The 5,642-nt window shown below is 32.7% G+C and overlaps 1 long non-coding RNA gene across 4 annotated transcripts; it reads right to left on the minus strand.

Moving 5' to 3' along the window:
• Window positions 1-2,599: 2,599 nt before the first annotated feature.
• LOC122044947 lies at window positions 2,600-4,955 on the minus strand. Of its 4 annotated transcripts, XR_006129862.1 has the most exons (5): window positions 4,465-4,955; window positions 4,298-4,377; window positions 3,966-4,117; window positions 2,906-3,131; window positions 2,600-2,821 (listed from the first exon to the last, which is right to left on the minus strand). It is a non-coding gene; the product is annotated as an uncharacterized LOC122044947 (long non-coding RNA). The 4 variants fall into 4 exon arrangements; XR_006129860.1 differs by having other exon boundaries at window positions 3,966-4,377; XR_006129861.1 differs by having other exon boundaries at window positions 4,298-4,955.
• Window positions 4,956-5,642: the final 687 nt, after the last annotated feature.

A 5,642-nucleotide genomic window follows, 5' to 3' on the forward strand; every position in this document is an offset into this window, starting at 1 on the left:
TTTAGAACAAATGAAATAAGATTCATATAGTTCTAAAAATCAGTAAGTTTAGTTCTTTATTCTACCATGTTTATCTAGTAGATGAGTAGTTTTCATGTTTACATATTAGATGAGCAGCATGATTAACTATTAGAATTACATGAGTAGATTCCTTAGCTTTTCTTTGCTATTAGTTTAACATGAGCAGTTATGTTTATGCTTTATTTCTTTTTAGAGCATATCGTTTCTAGTTCTTTTCGTATACCTGCACATTCGTGATTTTGTGAGTTAGATAGCGCTTACTAAGTAAATTTTGCTTATAGACTACACTTCCTCTTACTGCAGATACAGGAAAAGGAAAGATATAGAAAGGAAGGCGACAAGGAGGTGTTCGAAGGATGTGTGATGTCAGGACTATGGAAGCCTTGGGACTAGGAAAGAAGTTTTAATTTTAGTTTCCGCATTTTAGTTATTGTAAACATTTGAGTTGTATTTTAAGTGCATGTCATTTGAGATTATTCTGTTTAGATTGCATGTAGGATGAGTTCAGTTTAGTAAGTAGATATTTGTGTGTTGTTTTCTTTATTTTGGATTTATTATACTGCGTGGTTGATTGATATGTGTTCCAGCCGCTTGTGGCTGAGTATATATTGCATGTATTGTTGAATATGGTCACCGGTAAGGGGGAGACTCTGTCGAAATTTTTCGGTAGGGTTTCCATGTGATTTTTAATCATACCGGTTAAGTAGAGTTAGTAGTTAAGTAACGGTCATCCTTAGAGTGTAGTAGTAGTAAGAAGGGTGGTCGTTACAGTTCGGTCGACCGATCCCTAGGTTCAATTGACCGATCCCTCGATCGAACCGGTCTGTAATATGAAAATCTAATCCTGTTGTACTGGGGTTCGACCAATCTGGCAGTTCGATCGACCGATCAAGCTAAGTCTGACCCTATAGAATTATTAGTTTCCTGCGAAATAGAGTTAGACAAATAGCAAATATTATCAAACAAATAAGTTGACAGCCTTCGGACTGTCCGGTTCTGACTTCGAATTTTCTCCGGAAACCCTAAGTCGAACTGATGCCTACTGTTCTCTCATCGGGGAATGCGTCCTCACCTACTCTACTCAGGAGAGTTTACCTGTTGCCAGTCCGGTCCTCCAGACCGACTGGACTTTTTCTCAGCACCCGAGGCTTCCGATCTTCATGCTGGATGTTCGCTCCACGACCTGCTCAGACTTCCACCTGGTCCGCAACACTAGGATTTCAACCTAGAGTCCCTGACTCTAGTATTTCTGCCCGAAACACTCTACCTGTCAAGACTTTCTGCCTAGGGTTACCACCCCCTAGGGGTTTCCACCTGCCTAACCGCAACTAGGACTTTTGTCTAAGTACCCTTAGGCTTCCCTGCAAACTCATTCAAACATGTTAGATCATAAGACAACTTAAATTTGGATCCTTTTCTATAATCAAAACTTAGGTTCATCGTCTGGTGCTCCCTGCACCAACAATCTCCTCCTTTTTTATTATGACAACTTGGTTCAAAGTTAAGTAAAACATATCTGTAATAAAAGTAGTTTAAGCAAGAGTAAGAGCATAAGTTAAACAAATTTTATATAACAAAAACTCCCCCTTATGCTTTAACTTAACTTTAATTATTCTCTCTCCCTTTCCCTTTGACATAAATTAAAAAGAATATAAGTAGAGAGAACTATATAAAAAAAAAAACTAGCTTTTAATCTGTTTAACTTGAAACTCCCCCTGAAGGGTAGCACCCTCTTTGTTTTTTTTTTTTTTTTTTTTTTAAACGTAGCTAAATTCTTAGATTTTTTTTAAAGAAATTTTGTCAAGTACTTAGCTTTTGAAAATGGATTTTGATAAAAGACATAGTTAAGAACTTAGCTTTTAAAAAGATTTAGATAAAAAGGATAGTTAAATACTTTAGCTTTTAAAAAGAAAAACATAGTTAAGTACTCAGCTTAAAAAAATGATAAAACTTTGTTAAGTCCTTACCTGTAAAAAGATGTTGATAAAAAATTAGTTTTGGTAAAGGACTTAGCTTTATAAAGGTTTTAATAAAAAAACTTAGTTAAAAGTACTCAGTTTTAAAAAAATATTATAAAAGCTTAGTTAAGGAGTTAGCTTTTCAAAAGATTTTGATAAAACACTTAGTTTTAAAAAGATTTTCTTCTAAATATACTTAGCTAAGAAAATGATTTCTTTGAAAAATATTTAAAAAATATAAAAAAAATACTTTATCAAGTATTTAGATTTTGAAAAGATTTTTAAGAAAAACTTAGTTAAGTACATTGAAACTTAGTAATTTTTTTTTTTTAAAAAAAAATTGAACTTGATGAAATATTTTTTTTAAAAAAATTTAACTTTAAAAAATATTTTATTTTAAAAATTTTGAAAAAGAATTAATGCTTTAACTTTCTTTCACACTCCCTTAATTAATGCCAAAAACATTTTAGAGTGTCCTAGAGTCTAAGCATGAAAATTAAAAAAAATACAAGTTTAAAATATAAGTAATTATTTATTATCCTAATTTTTCATTTCACCCTTTTTAAGGTATCAAATATGTTCAACTTATGAGTTTGTATAAGCAGTAGCGGATCCAGACAAAAATTTAAAAGGGTACTAGTTAAAAATTTAAGATAGTGTAGCTTTCGAAAGCCACGTAGTCTTGCTGATGACAAAGGAGATCATGAAATTTAAAGAAATTGACAAATGTCACTACACTTCCAGATGCTTTGGTCCCTCTCAGTAGTGGTAAACATGTGTTGGAGACCAAACAAAGAAACCTCCAGGTCTAAGAATCCTATTGAGCTCCAGTGGCTTTCCACCTGCATTAACATAGTTCGGATATAAAATTGAGGATAAACATTACTCTACAAAAGTAAAAGAATTGACTAAAATATAACAGGTACCATCTGCATCCCAGTGGACTATACAGAGTAAACAACGAATCAAATCAAATACATTATTAGGAAATAACAGCTTCTGAGTTCCAATTACTGATAAAAAGGCTGGAATACCACACTCTAATGCAAATTGTATCGGATCCTATCCCTTAAATATCCACCAAAGCTTGCAACACCACAACCAACATCAAGGACCCCTTGTGTGCCCTCCCCCATTGATGGCTAGAAGATTCTGGTCAAATCAAGAAAAGAAATGTTACTAGTTTAGACAAATCTATCAATTATTAGATTGAGAATCCCATTAAAAATCAGCTTTAGAAAATCAAAGTGGCATATATGCTTATTACAATTTGAGAACTTATTTAAAAAATGATTAAAAATCAAAGAAAAATAGAAAAAGTTTTAACTTGAATGTAGTTTTACAAAAGATCATTGCACATTTTCAGGAATGGTTTCCCATATCTAAGATGATTTAGTGATGATGGCATTAAAAAAAGTAATGTTACCAACACAAGGATAACAAATAATTTCTTTTCATTTACCAAAGACAAGGTTTGTTGCTACCTCTGGAGGTTGATATCCAATACTGCCTAAGATTGGATAAAATAATCATTCTCATTAGGTAGTCTATTTAATGAAAATAGAGTTCATCTCAAATGAGTCATTGGAGAAGAGTGAAGACATAATATTAAAAAAATACAAGATACTAGAATGTATTCCCACCCAAGACAATCAACAATGGATAATCTTGCAATGAAAATTTATCAAAAATTTGGAATTAATAAAGAGCATTGTACATTTTAAAGAAAGTAACAGAAACAGAATGGAACAGGGCATGCATTCATGTTCATTACTCAATAATATCAAAAGGTAAGCCTTAGGTCATAAGTGCTAATTGAACCAATTAAAAGCAAAATTCCACTGACTCTAGAGAAAAAAATAATCAAACGAGAAACCCATAATTATAGAAGGAATAGCATCTTGGCCTCTAATACAGGCATGTCCAGCAATTTCTTTGGTTGAAATCAACAACAGAATATCAAAATAGCTGAGAATACTTGCTTACTTGCTCGATGAACTCAATGTATTTAGAAACACCATCTTTAAATTGAGTTCCACTAAGAAGGAAAACCAAGTAATCACCTCCGTACTCAGTTTTGGTCTTTCTTATATTCAACGAGTTTGGTGTGAGGAACATTATCATACCAAATCTGTTGACTGCAAAATAGAGAATTTAGGAAGACTAAATGAATGACAGGCAAAGCTCCAAAGCAACCAAAATATCATCTGATAGCAAGCAGAATACTTCCGTCATTTTCCCTTCTATTTTCACACTTATCAAAGTTCCATGGATGTGATCTGAGATAATCATACTCGACAGATGCTAACTTATCATACCATATTCTTCTCAAAGTGGTAGCACGTTCCTCCTTTACAGATTAGTACGAGTCAACACGGGAATCGGAAGCAACGAGAAACTAGCTAGGGCAATCATCAGGGGTAATAAGATACATTGCGACCATCAATGAGAGAATTGGGGAAAATGAAAACCATAGCCGGCTTACCCAAGAATCAATCTCACCATGTCTCTGCTCTTGGGCCATGGAATCGACACATTGTACCTCCACGGTAGCGACACAAGACACCTGAGGCTAGGCTTGGGGCAATGCTACTCCCGGTGCTCCATGTGTTGTCGTGACTTGAGCTTCTTGATGACCTTCCAATTATCTAGGTACGGAATGTAGTCGGAGGCTTGGAACGTCTTACCACACTTACAAACCTCCCATTTGATATTCACTTCCTCTTCGCCCCCACCGTCTCGACCATCCTACTCGTCGGCCACATCTCTATTGTCGCCGTCCACCTCCATCTCATTGAAGTTTGCAACAGAGGTAGGGTTCGATGGGAGCTCTGGTGTCGAGATCGGAGGAGACGGAACGATCGGGAGGAGGAAGGAATGAGATCCTTGGTGGAGGTCGTTGGTGGAATTTCTGGGAGCAAGTGGGTGCTTCCGCACACCCCCGTGCCCCCTTGCCTCTGTCATTGTGTGTGAGATAAACTTAAGTTATTTTTCAACTTAATTTTAAGTTTATATACATTTAAAGATATTGAAAATGTTTATGTTTGATCTTAACTTTAGATAATTTTGAATTTAAATTTGACTTTAAATTTGGATTTCAAAAATATTAAATTTTGAAAATATTTAAATTTGATATATTTTGAAAAATATTTAAGTTTGATCTAGATTTCAAAATATTGAATTTTGAAGAATATTTAAGTTTGACTTAGAACTTGGATTTCAGAAATATTAAAATTGAGACTTAAAAACTTAAGTTTGATTTTTGAATGAGTTTGAATTTCGAATTTTAAAATATAAGTGTAGGATTAATCATAATTTAGAAATAATTAAGATTTTGAAGGTTAATTATACTTTGAAAATCAATTAACATTAACCCTTTGAAAAATTAATTAAATTTGAAAGTTAATTGATATTTGAAACTTATTTAGATATGAAAGTTAATTGATTAAATTTTTGAAATTAAAGTTTTATAATTAATTAAAGTTTTAAAATTAATTAATCTTAGAAATTGATTATAATTTTTTAATTAATATTTAAAAATAATTAAATTTTGAAAATCAATTGAGAAGATTTTGAAAAGTAATTATGATTTGAAATTAATTATGCTTTTGTAATTAATTAAGAGTTTTGAAATTAATTATGAATTTAGAAATTGATTAAGAA

Source organism: Zingiber officinale, chromosome 2B (assembly GCF_018446385.1).
Source record: "Zingiber officinale cultivar Zhangliang chromosome 2B, Zo_v1.1, whole genome shotgun sequence".
Taxonomy (NCBI): Eukaryota; Viridiplantae; Streptophyta; class Magnoliopsida; order Zingiberales; family Zingiberaceae; genus Zingiber; species Zingiber officinale.